The sequence below is a fragment of the Hibiscus syriacus genome, unplaced genomic scaffold (genome assembly GCF_006381635.1).
Source record: "Hibiscus syriacus cultivar Baekdansim isolate YM2019G1 unplaced genomic scaffold, ASM638163v2 tig00111025_pilon, whole genome shotgun sequence".
NCBI classification, from domain to species: Eukaryota; Viridiplantae; Streptophyta; class Magnoliopsida; order Malvales; family Malvaceae; genus Hibiscus; species Hibiscus syriacus.
Window position 1 is genome coordinate 222,683 of NW_024062959.1, and position 12,930 is coordinate 235,612.

At 34.6% G+C, this 12,930-nt stretch overlaps 1 non-coding gene and 1 pseudogene across 1 annotated transcript; both read right to left on the reverse strand.

Moving 5' to 3' along the window:
- Positions 1 to 327: 327 nt before the first annotated feature.
- On the reverse strand, positions 328 to 399 carry TRNAQ-CUG. Its single transcript has one exon. It is a non-coding gene; the product is annotated as a tRNA-Gln (tRNA).
- Positions 400 to 2,541: 2,142 nt separating this feature from the next.
- LOC120150745 lies at positions 2,542 to 9,274 on the reverse strand (annotated as a pseudogene).
- Between the last annotated feature and the right edge of the window lie 3,656 nt (positions 9,275 to 12,930).

Genomic DNA, 12,930 nt, shown 5'->3' on the forward strand with positions numbered 1-12,930 from the left:
TTTAACTCTTGTTGCTTATATATCTGTACATCGGTCAACAGGACCTTCTGCTTTTCTAATTGGGTAAGACTCTAAGAGGATGAATTCTGTGTCTGTTGATGGGTCTGTATAATTAAAATTGATGGGTCCATTGCGGCTTTATTGATGATAAATTATGAATTGAAACAACATTGTAGTTTCCTAGGGGTTATGTTTGGGACGACTGCTGCAGCACCTGACATTTCCCCGCAAGGAGGCCTTAAAACTGTGGAGGCGGTGGGCTTCTTTGTGTCCGTAGGATAATAGTTTGAAAGAAAGGGCGGAAGATTTACACAAAAATAAAATTAAAGGTTCCACCGAGATTTGAACTCGGGTTACTGGATTCAGAGTCCAATGTCCTAACCACTAGACCATGGAACCCTTTGCTTCAAACGTATTTAATAAATATATTTTAATTAATTATTGATAGTATGAGGAGTAAATTTTATACAACTCATTTTTAGTGTCTATACTAAAAATATATGCTAAAATTATGATTTCGTTGGTTAAATAATCTGCTCGAATTTTTTTCTTAGAGAAATGTAGACGTTAAAAAATTAATTTAAGATTATTTCAGTTTATATGAAACTCGTCGTGTGGACAAAACATATTCTATAAAACTTTTGTATAGTCTACATGACGAATTTTGTTTGTTTAATATATTTATCATATAGGTATCACGAATTTCACGTATATTATATTATAATAAATGATTTAGATATCAAAATAATTTTCAATACCTGCACCATTTTTAAAATAATTCCACCCACCATATTTTCAAATTTTATTGCTAAAATTATAAATATGTAAATACGTTATATATATATAAGATCATAAAAAAATACTACTTTACAAATATGAGATGACTATCCAGCTCAGTTAGTAGAGCACAAGGTTCTTAACCTTGAGGTGTGAGATCGAGTCCCACAGAGGGCATTTCATAATTCAGAGGTCTTCTACGGAAGTTACTCTCAACCTGATGTTGGGGCAGCCTACTATCTTACCTCCCCTTACCCCATTACATATGGGAACAAGAGACAACCATTTATTTTTATATACAAATATATTATAAATTATACATGTAAAAATTATATTCATGAATAAAATAGAAATAAAAATGGGTATAATAGGTAAAAAAACCTCTGAAGTCTAATTTCAATAATGAGCAGAAATTAAATGTCGAAAATGAGTAATTGAAAATAATAAATGCGAAAAAGAGCAATTGAAAACAATAAATAATGTCGTTCACCCGTTTTTGTCCGGGTTTATAAAAATATTTTATTATATTATTATTTATTATTATTATTATTATTATTTATTTTATTATTTTTATATGCCCCACACTCAACAATCCCGATTTAGTGAGATTCAGAAAACAAATCAACGTATTTGAATTCTATTGAAATACTAAAAACTGAGACATTTGAGTCTAAGTGTGACTCTAAAACGTCTCTAAAATAACCAATCAGTAGGCTATTTAAAGGCAAGCAAGGGGGAAGGTGACACAAATATTGGAACAAGCTATTGATTTGGGCAAAAATGGTTCTTTTTTTTTTTTTTAACCTTCGGCCCATTATCGTTTTTTCACTTATACTTATTCCTCTACTCTATTTCGCTTGGTCCGGAAAGGCTTCCAAATCCTTAGAGCACTCGAAGGAATAAAAGTTTTCCGACCAAGTTCAACTCGCAACGCTACAGCTCGGTTCGCTCCACAATCCAACACTGCACCATCGTCGTTCCGTGTCTCATCAAGGGTTTCTCTCTCCAACTGCATTTTCAGGTGTCCATTGAAGCGTGTTTATGCTTGAATCGATGTTGTCGTATCACTCTGTCACTGCTTCGGCTTTGATGACTTCGATGCTCAATGTTTCTCGCAACAGCGTTGTTTGGTTCTCTGAAGGGTTGACTTTATTGTTATAAAATCATTCATCATAATATGTGTAAAAAGTTATTTTTTTTTTTAATTTTAGCATTTTTTAGTATTATTTATTTTATGTTTTTTACTTTTTATTATTTTTATTTTATTTTATTACTTTTAGAATTTAACATTTTTTATATTTTTATTTTTATTTAATATTATATATATATATATATATTTTATTTATTTAATTTTTTCTTATTTCTTTTTAGTATATTTTCAATCGATTAAAGATAATTAGTTTGAATTGAATTTTTAAATTTCGATTTAAATTTTAATTTTCGCAATTAAAACAATAGACGAATTAATTAATACCTAAAGGACAGTACAAGAATACTAATCCTTCCTTAACTATAACGACTCCCGAACCCGACACATTTCTGGTAAAACAGATCAGGTAAGATGGTGTTTGATCCACCTAAATATTTTTAAAATGATCAGTGATGACTCTAACCCATTATTTCAAGTCAAAGCCCAATTCGGATCCAACCGAAAAACGACAGCGACAACTTTTCCATTCATTTATCCCACTCCATAGACTATATGTTTGAACTCATAAACAAGTTCAATTTTCAACAGCCAAAAATTGAGACACCAAAAATGTCTGATAAAACCATGGCTCTGCTGTATATATATGCTATAAAACTACATGTGCAAGCTGTGTTGGTGTATCCTCGGTTCAATCACAAAAAAATAATAATGGAATGGCAAGAATTATCCCAAAAATAATCTAACTAATTCCGAGGCGACAGACGGGATTTCGTTTGATGAGACTAAGATCGACCTGCAATAACAACCGCGCTTGATAGGTAAATTCCATCGTAAAACAACCACTACATGGAAAGAATAAAATGTGTTGGCATATGTATTAGTACCTTGTGTCCGAACAGATCCCTAATGTTGTCGATTCCATAGAGTATCATAGTCGGTCTATGTCGATGCAAACAGAAAAGTGATATCAAGACATAGTTCAAGTTTTGCTTGGGAAAATGTCGAAAGGATACCTTCACCGGGAAAAGACTAATATTACCTTTCAAGCGAAAGACCCCAAGCAATAACACGGACATCCTCAGGGATTCCCATTGGAAGCAACATTTCAGGTCTGAACATGCCAGAATTTCCAATTTCAACCAATTTCTTCAAGCCTTCATGATAACTGATAAAAACAAAAATGATCTATCAAATCTATGTTTACCGAACAAGTAATAAACATGTTCGGAGAAGCATGTGATTTATAACCTGAATATCTCCATGCTAGGTTCAGTATATGGGCTAGAAGCAGGCTTGAAACGCAACTTCGACATTCCTGAAAGAGATCATAGAGAAAGTATCACCATCACTGCCATTCCTAAGACAGTTATTGTAGCAGATAAACCAACTGTTTGATGATAAAGTATAAACCTTGTCCAGAAACACCACAGGCTTCGATATATTGAAGCATAAAAAAACCACACACTTGGTCCTATTTATTCAACAATGCTGCAAGGAAACCCTATTTTATGTTGAATGATTATTTATGATCATTACCTAGTCGCGAGAAAAAATCATTCAGGACACCGATCAAATCACCAAGGGTAAGCCCCCGATCACATACTAAACCTAAAGCAAAAGAGATAATTTCCATATGTTCAGTAAATCATTAGATGCGTTCCAAATAAAAACATTAATCACATATTAGTGCAATAGACATTGGTCCCAGCACGGATCCAGTTAAACGTAATAAGAAGTTGGACTTGAATAAATGAAACTAATGCAGATGCACACGGCTTATAAATACCTTCAATCTGGTGGAACTCTGCAAGATAAGTTCGGTCCACAGATTCGTTACTGAACACACGTTCGATAGAGAAATATCTTTTGGGAGCAAAAGGTTGCTAAAGATGAAATCATAGAGCAAATGAGCATTAAAACTCATAGGTACTAGTAACAATGATGCAACCAACAGCAGCAACAACTACTAACTATTAAGACAACATTAAAGTATACATGCACTAGCATTGAACAGTATACACAAGTTTAAAAATCCAAATTAAAAGTTCATGAGGAAAAAAGCTAAGAAAGTAAGGGCTTCTGAATTTAGGAAAGTCAGCCAGCTGAAGGTGGTTACTAATCACAGAGATGGATGAAGATAATGAAAACAATCAAACCTTCTATCTAGGTTGGGAATTTCGGTGGCATTACCACCTTTATCACCTTTCGTAGTCCACTGTCTCGTAGTCCACTGTCACCGCTCGCCGTCCACCGTCTGCCACCGCCATCCACCGACCGCCGCTGCCGTCCGCAGCCGCACTCCGATCTCCGTTCAACGCCATTTTTCTCAGGGAAGTTCTTCTGCTTCTGGAGATTCCAAATCTGAGCTTAGATTTGCGATAAATTCTTTCAATCGGCGCAGATCTTAACTTTGTTCACTGTCAATTTTCGCTGTTAAATGCCGTCCGAGTTTGACAACGTCTCACCACCAAGCTCGACGTCTTTGGCGATCAAAAGCCCTTTATCATAGAGTCGATTTCGCTGCTGCTTATTGGAGTTCATATTGAACTGTTCCAACATTACAAGAAGCACCTACTGCTTGGCCGTCACCCACACCCACAAGCAAAATTGGTTTACTCGGTCCGAAACTGCTACTGCAAATATGAAGGTTGATTCGTCATTTCCGGCTTAGTATGTTCCAATATCCCTCAGTAGCTATTGGACAGTCTCGGATCCGAGGTATGTTGTTCCCGGAGATTTTCAACGCATACTCACCTTTGGGTATTAACAAACGAGAAGCAAGACTAAGGTTAAAGGTTCCGTCCGAGACCCTTGCTTCAAGGTCGGCAGCTACGAAACGATTACAATTTTTATAGTCTCGGAAGAGTAACAAAATTTGTGGACTGTAAAAATAAAAATCCACAGTGGGCTTCTGTAACATACGGTGTTTTCATGTGCTCAGAGTGTTCCTGCAAGCACCAAGGATTAGGTGTAAATATCTCTTTCGCTCAATCTGTCAAAATGGATTCCTGGTCAGATATCCAGATCAAGAAAATGGAATCGGGTAGCAACGACAAGCTCAACGAGTTTCTAGCACGATATGTATTCCTAAAGAAACTGATATCGTTGTCAAGTATAACACTACTGCTGTGAGTATTTACCGTGATCGTATGCAAGCTCTTGCTGAGAGCCATGTATGGAAGGACCCAGATGTTGTGAAGGAAACTGTCAATGGTGGTTCTGGTGGTAATCAAAAGCAATCGGCAAGTGCTTCTACATCCAGAAATTATCAAGGTAGTATAATGGGAGGTGTTAAATGTGAAGTGGCGGTCGAGTGAGGACAAGTATTCGAAATCCCGTTTGGACGTTTCGTCGACGAAAAAAGAGACTTTTTTTGCCAAAAAAAAATGGATTATAAATTTAGGCCTGAAGGTTTGCCTCCTTCACAACGAAGGAATTATGGGATAATCGAATTAAAAGATTGGTGGAAGGAAGGCCATACAAATGTTAGGAATGGTATAGAGGTGGATGCTTCACGTTATTCATTGAAAACCTACCAGAGAAGATCCATTGGAAGAGACTCGGATCTTTATTTTGCACTCACGGTCATGTAATTGATGCCTTCATTCCTAACAAAAGAAATTCGAAAAGGGTTCGTTTTGGGTTCATTCGCTATGAAACACTTGAAGAAGCAAGGAAAGCGATATCAAATATGAATGGTGCTCATATTTACGGCAGCAAAATTAGAGTCTCTTTGGCAAAATATAATCCTAGACAGTCTTATTGGAGAAAGTCTCGACGGTTGTTCAACGTAAGCCTGGGATGAAGTTGGTTCGAGGAATAAACAAGGTGAAGTTGAGGGTGTTGTGGACGAAGATAAACTTGACGTGTTAAGTAACTGTCTTGTGCACTGGTGCAAGAACTTTATCAAAATCGGAATCTTGCTAACCAAATGCAAGCCAAAGGACTCGCTGGGTTCACGCTGATGAGAGCTGCTGGAAATGTAGTTCTTATGGTTTTTGAAGACTCTGACTCGTTGAGCAGTGTGAGAATGATAATTTAGAGACTCTTGCAAAATGGTTTTCTAGAGTTGAAGCTTGGTCAGAGAGTCTGGTGGTAGAGTGTTGTCGCGTGTGGTTAGTTTGTGAAGGGGTTCCTTTTCATGCTTGGAATTGAATAATTTCAAAAACATTGCAGCTAAGTGGGGCGAATTATTAGCAATCGACAACAGCTGTGAGTTTTCATCGTCTTTTGATCGGGCAAAAATTCAAATACTCACAAAGCCTCAAGTAAGAATTGATGAGTTGTTGGAGTTAAAGGTCGATGCAAATTTCTTCAAAATCATGGTGCATGAAATTGATCCTTCCTTCAAGCCAAATTCTTGGGTCCCTGAAGATTACGATATTTCAATGGAACGTGTTCCTTCAATTGGATCGTAACTTTTCTGGAGCTCAATTCAGAGGCATTTCATTTAGTTTTAATGATAGCAAGTGTTGTTCTTCTGTTCTGTTATGTTCTTTTACATTGTTTTTCTTCCTTTGGCTTGAGGTGTATTTTAGAAATCAGGTTATTGTCTTTGGGGCCTTTTTGTCGACGATGGGAGATTTTTAGGTGTTATGGTTTTTTGTAATGTTGTATTTTCCCTTATGAGGGTATTCGGTGTTTTCACATGTACTTGGTGTTCTATTTAATAAATTATGAGGCACTCTTTTCTTCCTTCCAATGTTCTACAACATACTTCTTAGTATGTGGAAGAATACGAAAGGAGTTTTTAATGAGACCTCCAACTTTTATAAAAAAAAAATCATGGTTGTGAAATATGGAGGCAAAAATACCAGAAAATGAATTTTTTCATACCCCCTGGAGCCATAACCACAGGATTCATGAACACGCTTCACCAACTGAACATAATCTTCAGGTAGTTCCCTTGTAGTAGATGGAGCTGCAGATGAATGCTCCAAATAGGTATCAAAACGAAGAGTAGAAAAGGCATCTGCTAGTCATTCCGTCAGTTGAAACATACCTTCCAGAAAGAATGTATCATGTGAATCACGAGCAGGGTGTTGTTGTGCTGGAACATGCATCAAAGTTCCAGAAGCTACAAGATTGAAATTGATATGGGAAATCAACCTTAGAAACAACTTCATTCTGATCCGACATGAAGGAAAGAATTAATGAAAATGTAGGATTTCAGGTTCCTTCCAATGATTTTCTAAAGGGAACTACAGGCATGAAGCTCCACAATCAAATATCAACAGAAACAACATGAGCATAAAAATGAAAGAGCTGGCCTTATCAACTACCTGCTTTCAACGAAATTGTTTGTTGGCATCTCCTCAAAACTGCAGTCAGCACAAAATGAAAATATGTATTGATGTCAAAGACTCAAAGTTGAAAAATCAAGTCTAGCAAAAACAATCATCCTAAACTCGCAGAGAAAGTGATCTCGATATTAAAGAAACAATAATAATAATATGGCATAATTTGTGGTGATGCTTAGTAACATATTTTTGGTCATCATAAAAAACAACAACATCAAGGCAAGGCAGCAAGTGTTTCATATGCACTACGAGTCGATGTCCATCAGGAACTCTCAAAGACCCAACATAAGTAAAAAAAACAAAGCATCTAAATGCATACATAAGATTTATAAGCTCAAAACTCACCCCATTTGAAGAAATATGTTCATCAATTGTTGTTTCACCTGAATATAAAATAAGGCTAAAAGTGTTAATTCCACAACAAACAAGCTGATGCATAAGCAATCAAAAGTTACAGACTCAATCAAGCAAAAGGCAGCAGAAAACAACTTTCGAAGAGAATCATTTGATTATTATGTGCATCAAAATATGTTCAGACATTGAAATATAGGTGCCACAAAGAATAACGATAATGTCTTACTCAGATAAAAAAAAAAGACGATTTATTTATCCTCACAAAATTTTATCACCTCTTTCATCCGATTTTTTGGCAGATAAGAAATATAAACTTTTGACAATTATTTAGTTGCAAATGATTACCAAACTACATGTACTTAACAGGCTGATATCCTTGTTGTACTTTAACTGTTACACATATGCCCAAAGCTAAATGAAGTTGATAAATATACAGACATATCCTTTCCTTGAGCAACGGATGAAGATGGCCAGCTTCAGCAGGTGGTCCTCTAGCATTGAAGTTATACTCTTTGAACTCTAATTCCTTCCAGTCGCCCCTAAATGAAAGTAACCATGTATAAATACCAGTTCAATAGTTATATAATAAGACAAAAAGTAAGGGATTCAACTTCAATAAAAAAAAATTCGAACTTCAGAAGCATATTTATCACGTCTATGGAATACCTCTGTAGATTCTCTCGAGTCAGATCAGTAGCAACTTTCTTTCTTTTAGGGGCATGGTTAGGCCCTTTTCTCACCGAGTAACCTTTCCATGTCCTAAAGCATGATACTATAAGCAATGTGAACAAAATAAACATACACTGAAAGAAAACCAGGGATGGGACTCGATGATCACTGTGCAACAATAAGCTTCCTTGCTTTAAGTGAATTAACATCATCTTTGCCAATTTCCTGGAGTAAACAAAAATGAAAATACAACTTTAATCGGTAAATCCAAAGGAATAAACAAAATTAACCCCGATTGCATCGATCCAGAAAGAAAACCTTTCATACAATGAGTTTAAAGCAAAACAAAGACAGACAGGTAACTTATTAAATTGGTGAAATACCTCTCCATTTTGTAATCTAATAAGCAAATCCTTGACCTTGTCTTCAACATGTTGAACCTAAAACAAAGAAAAAACTGCATTGATAAATAACACAATCACATAAACATGAGCATATTCATAAACGATAACCATAAACACTATTACTTTTCTCGAAACTTGCTTTCCCATATCGACCCATTTGTTTTTCCCAGCTTGTGAGCACCCAATTTTGAAAACCGAAGGCTCTAGCTTTTTCTGCAACAAATGAACAATTTTACAAGTTAGAAAAGAGCTTAGAAATCATAGATCCAAACAAAAGGGAAAAAAACAATTAGCAACACTTGCCTGTAGCTCATCTTTAGATATGTAATCTTCTTGAGGGACGGCTAAGAAGAGTTCAACTTCAGGGGAGTCTTCGGCAGCATACTTTTTGCCTTCTTCGGTGAGAACCCAACTTTCTCTTTTGATGTCTTGAGCATCGATGTAGCGGAAACCGTGGAGGCTCTTGATGAAATTGACGACATCGTTGTGGTGGAGACCCTGCTGGGAGGCAAATTCCCCTGAATCCAGAATCTCTTCGGCGGTGGACAAGTAACCTAGTATCGCATCTTCCGCCATTGCTGCTGCCGCTGTTGTTTTCGAGTTTCCTCAAAGCAGTAGCCCCTTGACCCCGGACGCTCAATCCGTTTGGGTTGGGTCAAGCGTGAGTAACTTTTTAGGGCGAAAATGGCAATGGGCAATAGTTGTGGGCTTTGCTGTGGGCTCTTTCTCCGGTTTTCTAATGGGGGTTACAGAAATGGTTCTATTAGGCCGAGTTTCATTCTTGATAATTCGATTCTCAATTCTTATATAAATTTTAATTTTTGATTATTTGAAAGTTTTGATAAAATAATTTTATTTTTATGATTCAATATTACATCATATTATCATATAATACATATGATTAATTTTTATAAGGAGAGATATGATTAGCATATAATGATAATTTAAGGTTGAAATTAAGACGTTTAAAAGTTTGTGAATTAATTTGAGAATAAAAGTTATAATTTTGAAAATCAATTTAGACTAAAAATTATAATTTAAAGTTAAAATTACAACATTCAAAAGTTAAAAAATCAATTTAGAATGATGAATTATATTCTAACTCTAAATAAACTATATATATATATATATAATTTATTTAACAATTTAATATTTACAATATAATTTTAAAATAATTAATTAATTTTTAATATAATTTATCTCGAAAATCAACAAAAGAGAAGAAAAAAACAAATTTTATTTTCTGTTGGTAATTTTATTTAATTTAGATTATAGTATTTTTGTATTCATTCTTGAATTTGGATTTTTAATTACATTTTATCAAATGACTAATAGTAATTTAAAAAAAATCACTAATTTTATTCAAAATAAGAAATATCCTAAATTATAATAAATATTTACAATTATAGTCGTAAATTAAGCACATAATTAGAACAATTTCTTATAATTATTGAAACAAAACTAGCAACTTAAAATCACATAAAGATCATACAAGGAAAGATTAAAATCTAACCAAGAAAATTCGAACAAAGATATATATAAACAGATCTAATCGCATTGGAAACGAACCACAAAAGAGGATCAAACTACTGAAAGATCACTGACAAACCACAAATCAGACTCGAGCAACGTGAAAAGCTATTCACGAACGCATAACGGGTATCCAAATCCAATATAAGGGTCCAAAGCAGATAATATCAATAATATAAAAGATAAGAGTCATCTTGATCAGTCGTGGCGTTGTCTAATCAACCCTTAAAAAAGTGAAAATAGTTGACAAACGACCGAAAAATGTGTCAAAAGGTAGAAAAAACGTGTCATAAAGGCAGAGGAAAACGTTTAATACATGCGACTTATTGAAAATAAAAAAATAAGAGAAAAAAAAGGACAATAAAGAATATCGACGATCGACAATCAACATTAAAATTAGTGTCGCTGCCGATCAACAAAGATAAAAAAAAAGAGATGAATGGGTTACTAATGAGAAAAAATTAGGAGAGAAAAACTAATAATAAACTCTTAAAAACTTTAGATTCTCATATCGTTTATATATTCTTTTTAATGATATAATTTCTTATATTAAAGTTTTCTAATTTCACACTAATTAATTCTTTAATATAATTTTTTTGAATAGTATGAGGTGATTAAAATATAATATATGTTAAGAATATTTCTTAATCATTTACAACACATACCATCCTGCAAATAGAACTGCTCAAACCCAGAACCTCTAGGGAGAACAACATTCTCCTTAACCACTAAGATCAATCGATGAGTTCTCTAATATAATTTTTTAAATTTACATCTATCAACATAAAATTTTATGTCTGTCCTTATTTATAATATATCACTATGAGAATACATTATACAATATAGTTTTAGAGCATCATTTATCAAGAAAATTAAAAATATTAAATTTGAAAATTTAGAAGAAAAAAACTTAGATATTAAATTGAGAAAGTTACCAAATTTATAGACTAAAATGACATTTGCCAAGACAGAAAAGATTGTACTAAGAAGAAAAAAAAGCTTAGATATTAAATTGAGAAAGTTACCAAATTTATAGACTAAAAATGACATTATAACAAGGAATGTTATAGTGATATTTCTTCTCGGGTGCGCCAGAAGAAAAAAGAGCTTGAACAACTTCAACTATCAACTCTAAATGGAGAAGACACAATAGGAAAACAGCTGATTTTACAGAATGAGCTCCTATCCCTTGAAGAAGCAGAGAGAATGTTTTTAAAACAAAAAGGCAAAGTTCAATGGTTAAAAGAGGGTGACAAATGCACAAAATTCTTCCATTCAATTATCTCAGGCAATAACAAAAGAGACACCATCCGGATTCTGGTTGATGAACAAGGTAGAAGGCTTGAAACCTCGATGAAATGACATATGAGGTTACTGATTTTTTCTCTGGTCTTTTAGGTGCTGCAGATCCAAGGGTAAAAAACTGTAATCCTAATCTTCTGAAAGATCTAATGCAATTTAATTTGCTATTAGATTATTCTTCTAATCTTGTAAAGGAAGTTACGTGTGATGATATCAAAGAAGCAATTTTCAACCAGGGAAATGACAAAGCTCCAGGTCCTGATGGATTCACTCCATACTTTTCAAAACATCCTGGTCTGTAGTCGGAGAAGACGTTGTAAAAGTTATTAAATACTTCTTTCAAGAGACATTCATCCTCCCAACGTTCAATGCTACTACTATTGCGTTGGTTCCAAAAGTCCCTAATCCCAACAAGATTAGTGACTTTCAGTCTATTTCCTATTGCTCTGTAATTTACAAGACAATCACAAAGATCTTAGTAAAAAGGTTGACTACATTACTACCAGGAATAATATCTCTCAACCAATAAGCTTTCGTCAAATGAAGAAATATTGTTGACAACACCCTCCTTGCTCAAGAACTGGTGAGAGGATATGGAAGGAAAACAATCTCTCCAAGATGTGCCTTGAAAATATATCTACAAAAGGCTTTTGACTCTCTTAACTGGAGTTTCATTTCTTCCATCATTCAGGCTTTACAGCTCCCTAATTCTTTCATTGGTTGGATTGAAACCTGCTATACTGAAGCAAGATACTCCATTTCTTTCAATGGCAGTTTGATTGGATTCTTAAAAGGTGCAAAGGGAATAAGATAGGGTGATCCCCTTTCTCCGATCTTATTTGTTCTGGCAATGAATGTGCTTTCTAGAATCCTCAACATGGTTGTTGTTAAAGGTTTGTTTGGATATCATCCTAAATGTAAGAAGATCGGCCTCACTCACATTTCTTTTGCAGATGACCTACTAATCTTCCGTAAAGGAAACATCGAATCTGTTACGGGAGTCATTAGCGTACTGGACCAATTCTATGAAATGTATGGTCTAAAACTTAATGCTGCCAAATGTGAACTATATACTGATGGAGTCTCAATCAGAAATCTCGGCCATATTCTACAATCAACATGATTCAAACATGGTTACTTGCCAGTCAGATACCTAGGAGTTCATTTAGTCACAAGGAAACTCACTGAAAATGACTGTGTAGTTCTTATCGAAAAGATCAAACTAAAGCTTCATCACTGGTCGGGAAAACACTTGAGTTATGCAGGATGATTAGAACTAATCAGAGCTGTTTTTCAGTATAGCAAACTACTGGTGCAATCAATTAATCCTGCCGCAGACTATTATTTATAGGATTGAACAACTTTGCTCTAGATTTTTTTGGAAAGCCACTGATAAGGCATCCACAGGAGCAAGAGTCAACTGGCAAAAAAATTGCTAAGTCAA